The sequence below is a fragment of the Ambystoma mexicanum genome, chromosome 6p (genome assembly GCF_040938575.1).
Source record: "Ambystoma mexicanum isolate Mex_15411 chromosome 6p, UKY_AmexF1_1, whole genome shotgun sequence".
NCBI lineage: Eukaryota > Metazoa > Chordata > Amphibia > Caudata > Ambystomatidae > Ambystoma > Ambystoma mexicanum.
Window position 1 is genome coordinate 584,937,824 of NC_090935.1, and position 12,859 is coordinate 584,950,682.

At 44.5% G+C, this 12,859-nt stretch overlaps 1 protein-coding gene across 1 annotated transcript in view; it reads left to right on the forward strand.

The window, feature by feature from the left end:
- Positions 1 to 12,859, forward strand: part of DMGDH (dimethylglycine dehydrogenase) — an 834,031-nt gene that overhangs the window by 132,171 nt on the left and 689,001 nt on the right. The gene's annotated exons all lie outside the window — the stretch shown is intronic.

Genomic DNA, 12,859 nt, shown 5'->3' on the forward strand with positions numbered 1-12,859 from the left:
TTACTCAAAGCCTGCATTGGCTTTGCTGCACTGAGGAAGACTTGCTGAGAGTAAAGTTTTCCCCTTGTGCGCCGGGTTGCTGTGATTGCAGAGCCGTGACCGTGCTAGACCCAAGGCCAGAGGCAGAAGGCAAGCCGTGGGACTGTGAAGTAACTGAGACCCCCAATCAACGTGGCGAGACCAGAGACATCTGTGCTGGAGAAGGGTGTGGGTCCCAAGTTATCCCAAAGTAGTAGCAGAAGTCGAGGAAGTCAAGAAAGTGAAGCAACCCGCAATTGCAGTGTTCCTGGAGCCGGTGAGCGAAGCTCAGCGTCCAGATTCATTCAGCAAGCCTTGCCGGTAACTGGAACCAGCTCTAAATTAACTTGCGTATACTTAAAAGTGAGTAAAAGTTGTTTGTTGCTCTGAAACCAATTCTTAACAATGGAAATGTAACACGCGCACTAACTGTGAAAGTCCTAGTGTTTGCATGAGAAGTGAGAAACATTTAAATCATTGTTAAACAATCTTTCTGTTACCAGAGTGTTAACGTGTCCTTAGTTGAAAAGGGAACGCTTGATAAAACCATTCCGAAAACGACCATTGACTTCTTACAAGAGCTACAAGTCAATGCAGCATCAAAGGAAGGTCAGGTGTGGCCAATTGTGTTTCCCAAGAGAAGTATGAAATCCTCTGTGATATTATATAGGAATACAATTACTTGCACACCTTTTAAGGTTAAAGATCTATCTTAGAGTGGTTGTGTGTGCCTAATTATGGTTTCCCTTTGAAGACTAAACCTTGTAGTATCCTGAATTGTCCTTCTTTATTTCAAGAAGTTGTTATACTAACAAGGAGAACGAGCATTACCCAAGCTGAGAGGCAGACCCTTTCTATAGTGAAAGTAGTCCTGTTTAAACTCATCCACCTAATCTGGGAATTTGCTAATGATCCAGTGGTCTCTGGCATTGTTACCTGAAGCTGGAAGAGTGGCAACACAGCTTCTGAGTAGTGACTTGAAAAGAGAAGGTGTGAGTAAAGCTGGGGAAGGATCCTGGGTGCTTGTAAAGAATACCATGGAAAAGCCTGGAATACTGAAGACTGTTGAAGACAGTCGTGGGGCAGAGGCAGATTATATTTGTGGCAGTGAGACAGACTGAAGAGGCTGCCCCTGTTCTTGGAACTTATAGAAAGGAAGACCGCCTTGCCTACCTGTAAAAGTCAAAGTGTCTTGGTCTTACATGTCTGCCAATTCTGAAGTACAAAGTAGGACTACTTGAACTGTGGCGGTTTATACAGTTGTCAGTGGATGTCACAGTTAAGTGGTACGAAGAAGTGGCATACTGTGGTGCAAGAGTGACTGTTCTCATAGTAACTATACTAGAAGGGCTGTTGTAAGGGAAGCAGCAATCTAAAGAAGCATCCTGACAAATATACCAGATGCACTGCAGAAGTTCTAATCAATTGTAAAGTTGTAGATGAAGAAGTTCTATACCTGTTCTTTGAACTGTAGTAAATAATCTTGGAAAGAAAAGACCCAGGATTACCATTGGTGCTGTTTTCTTGGCTAGAACTGGAAGGGGATCTTTTCAACCAGAGAATTGATACCAGTATATTTTTGTTTGAACTTTTCTTTTTACTAATAAGAACTGGTTCAAGACTTCTTTTCTTTCAACATTCTGAAGCTGGCTTTAGAACTTGGGGAAGGGACCTACTTAGGACAGGTGAAGGTCATCCAAATATTGTTAAATTATTGTTATTGTTTTATGTTGCTTTATTACTTTATATTGAATGTTGGTTGATTAGAGTGAGGGTCAGTTTACCCATGTTAGAGTTTCCTAAGCCTATAGAATGGGTACGGAATTCCCTGATAGAGTAGGGCAAGCAAGGCTTTATTTGTAAGCTTTTACTTGAACAAAATGTCCAATTTTGAGAACTAAAAGCCGTTGTCCGCCTCATTTTACTGACCCCAAAGTTCTGCTCTGTATAATGCTGCCTATTTAGATTTTCACTTGTAAATATTTAGGGCAGCCTTAATAGATCAATACCCATTCTTCTGTGCAAATCGGGTGAAAGTAGCACAGTGTTTTATCATGTTCACATTACCTTTGGCTATGTGCGCTTCTCACCTGTCTTATATATGTGCAACATATATCTAAATTATCATAAGAGCTTCTCGAATACACAACCATTAATTTCAAGATGGACTCTCTTCCAGACTTTCCTCTTCCCATGACAAAGCATATTCTTTGTCTTATTGCAATTGATCTCAAGGCCCTTAGTTTGGCACATTTCAGAAAAAGTCCTAAATTGTTTAAGGCCACATTGGGTCTTGGGAGATCAAAAAGGTGACAGCAAAAAATAAAAAGCCACCTTTTCCACCGTTTGAGAAGGGCCATCAAATTCCAGCTTCCCAATTGCATTGACAAGGTCATTGATGTACAGAGTAAAATGGCTTGGGGCCAAAACGCACCCTTTGCCGGAGCCCTTTATCAACCTTAGACTGCAAGTACATTCACACTTTAGTCCCCATCTGACCACTGCAGAATTATCAATATACATTGAGATAATTAGGTTTAGTATTTGCCAAAGGTAAACCAATTTGATTTAATGTAAGCAAGAGACTATGTGGTAGTCCCTCAAAAACTAGAGAGGGGCATTCTCTCAACCGCAGGATGGGCACTAGAGATCGGTAAACCTTTACTGCCTAAAGCGTGTCTTACTGTAGGTGATGGCCTAAAGGAAAATTCCTTACCTACCTAAGACTCCATCTGGAAACCATTTAGGTGGTCCCCAAGATTACTTAAGGTGTTTTTGGTGGCTTTCAGACACTCTAGCCCCTTTTCCTGTTACCCGTAAAGGCTCAACTACGCTTCTCTCTACTTCCTGCTGTCATGCTCCTTTTTCTTCTCCTACTCCACCCTGTCTCTCTTCTCATACCCTATTCTTTCCCTCCCATTCTCCACTCCACTTCCTACCTCCACCCTCCAATATTACCCTCTATTGTTCTCTCTTCCCTTTCTCCCCTCTATTTCAATCCTCTCTCCACTCTACTGCTACTCTCCCCTCCTATTCTCTCCTCTTCACTCCTACTCTATGCTCACTTCACCTGCACCTTCTGCCTCAGTCACTCTATTCCCTCTCTACTCTCCCATTAATACTACTCACACCCCTTTCACGCACACTCAAACTTCAGTACCACTGTTACCCACCAACCAATACCTCACCTTGCACACTCATTCAATAAGTCTCCTCTGCTCCATCCTTCCTCCAGCTGGTCTAAACCACACCTTCCTGTCCTCCCTTTTAACCACCCACTTCACCTGCTATTGACTCTCTACCTGACCTGGTTGCCCAGGCCAACCACTGGCTGCTCTTTCCCCTGGGGAGGTGTTGAAATAGGCTAAATGAAAAAAGAGGTCTTTAGCCCTATACCGTTCCCAACCACTGAACCGCCAGTCTTTCAGCAATGGTGATCCACAATAACGAATGACACAGTTCATGTGAGGGTCTTCTGTTGGCTCGTGCATGCTGGTTTGGTGAGATTGCTGCCCCTCTTCCCCACTACATGTAAGCATATTATTGTTGACACAAGTCCTGCTGACTGTTTCCGTGCCCTGGCTTGCACTGGTATCTCTCCTGGTGGGTGGATTCTTAGTGCTCTGTGCTAGGGCTTGCTATGTTGTTTCTCTGGGACTGGGTAGCATAGCAGCATAATTTGTTTATGCTGTATTGCGGTTTGTTCTGCCTCTTGTCGATTTGTACCCGGGTGTCTGTCATGGGACTCGCTGACTGCTTTATTTCTGTTGTTGAGATGACCGGCCCTTCAATGGTGCTTTGCATGCATGGGGTGATTGAGTGGTACTGCTGTCATGCAATCTGGCACATGGGGAAGGGGCAGAAACGGTGACCTTCATCTCCCACACCCCACCTCAGGTGGAAGGACTGGCTCTGGCATTAACCCTAGTAGGCTGCCCACCCCAGTCTGAGATGAGCTCAGGAAGGAGAGCATGTTTTGACAGTGTGACTAAAAGAAGTAGACATAAGATGTTTGGGATGCTTCTTTCCGACTCTTCTGCAAGAATAAGTAAGTCTTGCAAGTCAAATGGCATAATAATGGGTCTGCACCATCCTTGGACAACCACCATAATTAGCAGCGAGAACAGCAAAATATAGTGCATGAAGCAGTATGGACTTTTAGAAAGCTGAAGGCCAAAGTGATCACCACTCGAGAGGATATCACTTTTTATGTAACCTATTTGTTGAATCTTTGTAATAATTGAATGACTTGTCATGCCAGTAGAGTCCCTTCTAATGTATGTATGGAATTAAAAAGTAATATAGGGCTGCAGAAAGGGGATGCACCGACGGGGTTACAAGTATGGTGCAGGGACAGCAGAAGAGCTGGGATAGGTAGGGAGAATAGGGAAGAGGGAGGGGCAACTCCAGTTATTGGGCTGGGGTAGGGTTGAGCAGAGTCATCAGTGATTGGTAACATGTTCTTTGAAAAGTAGGGTCTCTGGGTCCTTCCTGAAGTACAGAATTGCAGGGGAAAGACTTATCTGCATTGGTGGCTTGTTTCTAAAATAGAGTGCATAGCAGGAAAAGGCCTTTTTCCTGGGTTTATCTTCCCACTTGAAGTTTATTTCCAGTCTGGCGATGTGGCTTCTGGTATTGCCCTGGCCTACTGAGAGGGTGAGTTTCTCAGCCAAGTAGACTACTGTTTTGGTTGTGACTCCTTTGTAAGGGATGGAGGCGGACGTTAATATGTGTGCTTGAAGAGGTAGCCAGTACAGCTCTTTCAGGAGGGTGGTGATGCTGTTGAATTTTCGTAGTCCTTTGATGCGTGTTGGATGGCGCTCAGAGGAACCAAGAGGGCAACTGTGACTCCTGCGTGTAGGAAAATGTCACCATCCTGGTGTGTGGTGACAATGGCTTGGCCAACTGTTCTGAAAGCTTCCACATGGAGGAAAGGCTTGACTTTGCAGAGGAACACAATCTGATGCCATGCTGCTTTGGCCTTCTTGGCAATGTGTGTTTTGAATGAGAGGTCAGTCGATGGTAAAGCAGAGCGATCTTTCACTGGTGAGGTGTAAATATGTTGAGCTTCATGAAAGCCTATTCTGTACTTGGCCATGCTTTGTCGAGTTTCCTAGGAGTGTGAATTTGATCTTTGTTTGGTCGAGCTTTCGGTTAGGCACTTGACATCTATGCTTGACAAAGAGAGAGTGCTTAAAGCAATGGTCATTGGTGAAAATGATCTTTTGGGAAAGGTGGATCATGTGTGTATTGGGTTATTCTGCTGTTGGTGTTGCTGAGGAGTGCCCCCAAAGATTCCATGTAAAGGTTGAAAATGACCGAGGACCGAATTGAGCCTTGTGTAATGCTGCATGTTACTAGGTGGTGGTGGGATCTGTTTGGGGCCATCTGGACGTGTTTGTCTCTGTTGGCGTCTTATGTGGCCAACCACTGTAGAGTTGGTTCATCAATACCTCTGCGCGTGGTGAGGATGTTGACGGGGTTTATGGTCCGTGCTATCCACAGTATGTCGAGGAATTGGGAGTTCCCTTTGCCAAGGGTGTGTGGAGAATTATCCATAACTTGGGTTGTGTTGGTGTCTGTACTGAATTGTGGTCAGAAATCAGATTGGTGGTTCTGTAGGAGATCATGCAAAGTAATCCTTGTATAGAACATGGAAACCGTCTTCTAAGTCACTTTGCCAAAGAAGGATAGATGCATGACGGGCGATAGCTGTCCAGGTCATCAGGCCGAGTGTCTGTTTTTTTTCACCAGGATCAGGAACTATCCTCCTTTCAGTGTATCTTGAAAGGTAGCTTGTATGAGGGATACATTGATGATATTGAGGGAGAATGCATCATAAATCTTTAGTTGGTCACCTCGGAGACCAGCAACAAAATTGAACCTGCTTGCCCCTGAAAATCATTTGCAAATTGAGTAAAGTAAAACATATTTTAGAAATGTGGTGCCTCTGCCATGATCATTACCATACAATAGATCGTTGTTGGAGCATTTAATTCAAGCAACAAATGAGTGTCCTAGACTTCGTCCATCTTCATTATTTGTGCAAGATCCCTTTAATTCCGGCTTAAGATACTTCTGCTTTGCGAACTTGGGATGTAGGCCAAAATGGGGAAGGCTGTGTGGGAGACCATAGACAGAGCCAGTTTCACCCAGTGAGGGTGAGTTCTGTAAGCAGGAGGACTGGGTCCCCCATTTGCCGATAACACGCAGGCTACACCAAAAAGTGCAAACAATTAATGCACCAAAGTTTTTGTTCAGGTCAAAGTAAAAAATCAGGAACAGATTCATCACTGGCAAAGAAGTAGGCTTATTGTCAGAAAAGTACATTCGGCACACTGGGCACAGATGATTGTCTGCACCGGGCTGTGGGTACAAGGTGGACTATTAATGGTAGTTATCCCCACTTTCATTGGATCTTGGATGTGGGCGGGAGGGAGAATCGACACCAAGCGAAGAGGGACAAGCTGAGCGGAGAGGCTGCTGGGAAGGAGGAGCGAGGGCAACAGACTGGGGGGACTGGAAAAGAGAGAGCAGAAACAATGGGAAGCTAGGGAGTGATGAGGGAGGGAGTGGGGCGCAAGACAAATGGCCAGTGGGGAGACAGTAAGTGGGGAGAGTAGGGGCTGGCAGAGAGGGTGAGGGCTGAGAGAAGAGCATTTAAAAGAAAGGAGGAGAATGGTGTGAGCGAGCGGAAAAAGAAAGCACAGGAGAGAGCATGAGGGGGAAGAGCAGGGGCAGAGGCGGCCAAGAGGCCAACTGGTGGAAATATAGAGCAGGTTGGGGGGAGGAGGAACAAAGGGAGGGAAAGGGCGAGAAGGACAGAAAGGGAGAAGAGTACCTGTGAAAAGGCCTCTGCAGCGTCTCTGCCCCTACCCACACATTCATCACACTGTTGCTAGCAACCAAAAACAGCCCTGAGGTCCTAGCTCCACACTCTTATGGGACTGTTGCCCACTCCCACCCCCCCCTTCCAAAGCATGCCCACCCTCACCCACCATGATGTACACAACAGGGGCAACTGGTTTCTGGGCTTTTCCCAGGGGTCAAGGAGGCTTGGTGGCAGGAAGGGGGAGAGAAATCATAGGGTGTAGAGCAAGTGGGCAAATATATGCAGGGACAATAGATGTTGTTACTGGGGAGGGGAGCAAGTGCTATAGATTACTGTTGCTCTAAAGCTGGCAGTTGATACCTGGACTGGGAGTAGGTTTAGTTTATTAGGCAGGTTGGCCGGAGTTCTGGAGGGAATGGAGACCATTTGTCTGGGCAGGAGAATGGCTGGAGTTCCACAACCCCCCACACATACTTGCATACATGGATACACACAGTGCAGGGGCACAGAGTGGAAAAGATGAGGCTAAACATAAAGGCAGCAACTCAACACAGGTACATAGAAAGGCATGGTCACATATCCACACATATTAAAGATGCAATGTCTGCCATCCATACAGTGCAGGAACACAGGGTACAAGGTGGGCAATGTCTAGTGGGCCAGGAGATGAGCAACTACAAAGATAAAAGTACAAAACTCAGTGAGCAGGCAATGTTGATATCAAGTACATAGAAACATCAATGCAATAACCAAATGCAGATTCCAGCAAGAAGTAACAAAAGGCAAGGAGGTTCAGGCTACAGTGCTCAGGCTTCTGCCATGGATAAAATACAAAGGAGAACACTCGAGCACTTGGCAGAAATAAACCACAAGCACAGGAAATGCAGTCAGGGCTTGTCATAAACCGAAATAAAATTCTGGGAAACATGTATGTACTGATAAAACAAACATTAACACAATCTGTAGTCCGGGGCGAGTCTGTGTAAATTCATAGGCAGGGAAAAGAAAATAAACTGCCACATACTGTGCAAGGCGAAAAATACATTTGGCAGAAATGAACTGTCACACATACATTAGTAGAATAAAGAATGCAAAAATCTGCACAGCAAACTCAAGTGACATGCGTGTGAAACACAAGGGAAGACTGTCGGAGGGGCAGGGGTTCTACACGTGGAGACTGCCATTTCCACACTGTAAATATATACTGTCAATTTTTTATTTTATTGTATTTATATAGTGCTTTAGGACAAAATGCTTGACAAACGGAACACAAATATGTAAAACAAATCACTGGTAAGTCAATGAATGGAGAGGAGTTGATCTGTGAGGCAGGCTCTAAAGAGGGGGTTGGGGTCGAACATTGAGCGGAGAGTGAGGGAGGACATTCCAGTGCTATGGTGCAAGTAAAGAGCACGAAGTACAGTGGGCACGAGGGACAGATAGAGGAGGAAATTGAGACTGCGAGCAAAGCGGATGAGTAGAAGTGTAGGATACAATGGAAGAAAGACAGGGGGTGGGGTAGGCCTTAGAAGCACTTAAAAACATCACTCAGAAAATGGAACAGTAAATGTGAGTCAAAGGAAAGCCAATGAAGAGAAAGTAGGGCAGGGGAAATGGGAGGATAAAATAATTATAGATGGAGGGAAAAGTGGTTACTGTAAGACCAACAAGAAGGCTAAAACAGACTAGAGAAAACAAGAGAGCAAGAATTGTCTTTGTAGCATGGAAAGTAAAATGACAGGCCTTCCAAATGTTAAACAGTTAAAAGCGGCAAAAGCTTGAGATAGTAGAAATGTCCAAGGAGAAAGAAAGAAGAGCCAAGGATCACACTAGATAACGGGCGGTGGAAGAAAATGATATCTGATGGAGGAAAGGAAATGGCAGCAGGGGAAAAGAACATGGGAATAGCTGAGGCAGGGGAAAAGAACCTCAATCTTAGGGGGATTCAAGTGCAGTTAGTCGACAGACATCTGTGATTGGATTGGAAGAAGACAAGAGGAGAGAGTAGGTTGAAGAGGATCAGAGAGGGTAGAAAAGAACAAAGATCACCTACAGATGGTGGGGAAAATCTGAATGGAGAGACAATAGAAGCTAGAGGAATAGCATCAATGGAGAATAGCAAGAGGCCCAGGACTGAACCTTGTGGTATGACATAAGGAAAGCGGTAGGCAGAAGAAGAGCGATCAGCCCAAGAAACCAAGAAAGTGCAGCAAAAAAGATAGAACTGAAACCAACTCAAGACAGATCCTCGGAAACCAAGATGATGAAGAGAAGACCCAAGAACAGAATGGTCGACCGTGTCAAAGACTGCAGACCGATCCAGAAGTACTAGTAGTGGAGGCCGTTTAGAGGAGCAGGCAGTCAGAAGAGAGTTGGAGACTGCAAGGAGTTATGTAGACAAAATTTTGATTGGCAAGGAGGGAGAAGTGCTTTCATATTGACATGGATAGGGACGTGGGAATAGACCATACTCTCACGAGGCTTTGAAAGAAAAGGAAATGGTGAAATGAGGTGAACATTTGCAGGCGGAGAAGGATCGAGAAAATACTTCTTATGTATGGGCAAGGTGGAAGCATGCTTGAAAATGAAAAGAAAGATTGCAGCAGAAAGAAGAGGTGAAGAGTGCAGTAAGGTACGTAGGGAAAAGAGGATAGACTGTAGGAATTAAACAAGAGGAGAGGAATCGGGAGATGCAGCAGTAGGATGATCCTTGGCAAGAAAGGAAGCAACATCTGAATCGGAGAAGAAAAAATGTAGACTTTAAAGTGGAAGAGGGAGGTGAAAAGCTAGGAGTAGACCTGGATGATTACAACCAATGGAAGAACAGAGAAACATTTGAAGAGAAGTAATCTGCAAAGCTGGGTGCAGTAAGGGGGGGAAAGGATTGCAGAATCCGGGGCAGGAGGGGAGAGAATATGGTTCAAAGTTTGGAGTGGACGACAAGAGTGCGAAGAGAGATTAAACTATTGTTGCTTTTAGGAAAAAGTAGTAGAGCCATGAGTAGTGGGAAATATGCAGGGGAACAGTCGGCAGCAGATTGTGCTTTGAGCCAGCAGCGTTTAGCCACATCCTATTACGGGCCAGAGAGATGGTGAGAGGCATTCAGCCAAGGCTGAGATGGCTTCTGGGAGGGTGAAAAGGATGAAGGAGGATATAAAGTGTGGTGGAAAAAGTAGATTCATAGACTCCATTTATGTACGACCCTGATCCGTTTTTGTGAAAGTTACGCCACCTGTGGCTGCCATGTTAAATTGTGCCTTATTGCCTAGAACTGCATCAATCCATGTCATTGTGCGCATGTCCTCACCGGAACATACCTCAGATAAGCTGCAAGAAGCTGCTCATCTCAGTCTGCTTGCATCGTATGAATTTCCCGTTTGGCACAGACAAGTACGTTTTCAATCATTGCCTCGACAGGTGAGACTGCGTCAGCCCATCGAATTAGCAACATTAGGCGTACCAGGCACTGCCTGAGCTGTGAGAACTGAAGTCCTAGTAAAAACATAGACTTTCAAAGTTTACTCATCATAATGTGAGAACCCTACTGATGCTTGTTGATTATATTCTGAAAATCATGCAGTCAAGGTTGAAACCGCCTGAAACATTGTTGCATTGTAAAATGCATGACCAAGACTTGTGTGAGTTGACCGTATATAAACCATGTAAACCCAAGAAAATTTGCCTCTGGAAGGGGAATTCATGTCCTGTCCTGTGGATTGTGTATGCTGCTTTGCTGACTGCCATTCAAGACGGTTACCAACCTACCCGACAAGTAGATTATTGACTATGTGGTGAATTTGCCATGGAAAAAAAAGAGTACCCAATAGAGCAGAAGCAGCCAAGTCAGATGAAGGAGAAGAGAATATATCAATTGATGGAAGAATTAAACTAAAGGAAAGCATAAAAAGGTCAAGGCATGAAAGGAGCAAAGATTGCAAAATAGGAAAGCGGTAGATAACTGTAGAGGCGGGACTGGGGAGAGTAAGGGAGAAAAGAGGAGAACATGTTCAGATGAGTAAAGTGGTAAAGCAGAAATGGAAGAAGTAAAATGGGCCGTAGAGAAGATTACATCCAGGGAAGAGCTGGAAATGTGTTGAGGACTAGGGATATTCAAAAAGATGATACAAGTCAAGAATAGATGAGGGGGAAAGCAGAATGAGTAGAAGAAAGATGGAAGTTGAAATCCCCAAGAAGAACCAGAGGAGTATCTGAGGGGAGAAGAAGAGAGGAGGGCATTGTGATACTCACAGGAGGTGGTGACCAGGCTGGGGGGTGTGCCCCAACTGGTTGGGGTTTACTAAAGAATGAGCAGTGATATTCAAAAGTGATGGGCAGAACATTAGGAAGATTAGGGACTGGGATCAAATATGAGGACCAAAACCCAGGGGTATGAGAACAGAAATTAGAGGGTATAGGAGAGGGCAGCAGGACTAACCGAATTAAAAGGGGTAAGACAGGTTTGTGTTAAAAGCAAAGGATGTAGAGATGAAAATAAAGAAAGAGGTCTACAATGGAGTGAGCATTCTTACAAAATTAGTGAGCATCTATTTATTTTTATTTATTTATTGGGCATTTGTAAGGTGCAAATACATCAAGAAAATGATGTTTGAAAGCACCCAAGTTACTCGTAGTCGGCAGGATCCAAACCTGCACGGGGAAAACTCAATAGATTTCCAGTCTATTCCAAAAGGCAACGTTGATTGAGGAGGAAAGATCTGACAAGGGGTGGTGAATCACATTGTCAGAGTTAGAAGTTTGGGAGTAACCGGATGGGGAATGGAATGAAGTGATGAAATAGGGCAGAACATGATAGATGAGGAATAGAGAAGAATAAGAAGAAAGCAAAAAAAAAAGGAAACAATTTAGAAGTATTGGGAGAGAAGTGCAAGAAACAGTGCTGAGGTCTTAAAGAATGGCTATAGTTGCTTGATGAGTAACGGACATGGCACATGGGGAGGGAGATGCACAACTGTCAGCGTGAAGTTGAGTAAACTCGGTATAGCTGCTAAGAAGCGAGGGAGGAGACGCATGTTAGAAAAAACAGAAGATTGTGGAAGAAAGTGTCAAGGCTATGCTTCAGTCAGCAGGGGAATGTTTTGACAACCTGAACAATATATGCATATTTAGGGTGAAAGGTTTGCCGGATTTTAGTGGGATAACAAATACCTCCTTTTAATGCTGGCAAAGGAAGAATTAAGGTTTAGTTATTCTTAGACTTTTAGCATGCAAGATAGTTGACTGGAGTGGAGAGCATCTTCATCGATTAGGAAAAAAACGAGTTTCTCTTCACTAGGTTATGGGAAAAACGTACAATCCGATGTCAGTTGATTGAGCATTCCACACTTCAGACCACAGAAGAGTAAAGTGACGGACAATGCGACTGAAGTTAAGAGTTGCAGCAGACTATGCTCAGCTTATCAAAGGTAGTGCACTACAATCATAGTTGCATAATGTCTACGTCAGACAGGGTATTGATCTGCCATAGAGGGACTTGAGAAAAAGACAGACTCTTTCCTAGTAGGGTGGTGAGAGAGACCATACCCATAATACTGATACTTTTAACACATCACCACTTTCTGAGTTGGGAGGGAAAGTGGAAGAAAATCCTCCCACACTTGGCTGTCTATATCAGAGGGGGACCTTACCTAACTCCTCTGTCCATCGAAGTGTAGCGGTAAGGCTGGCCCCTATCCGTAGTCACCATCTCACCCTTCACTCATAGGAAGAACAAACAGAAACCGGTATGACAACTTGGGAATCGCCCTGGTGCAAGGAAAAAAACCTGAATTGGGGGAGAGGGGGACAATCCTTTGATAGTTAGCGCACTTTGCAGTAGTACACTCGTAGTAGAGCCATGGAAGACGGTAGAGTGGCAGCCCTCTGAGAGCAACAGAAGACAAAAACTGAGAATTCAAAGAACTGGAGAAGGAGACTAGAAAGATGAGGAACTGCAAGCACATGCAACAGATCTTCAGCGAAGAGGTGGGAGCCAGGACCAGTGACCAGGAG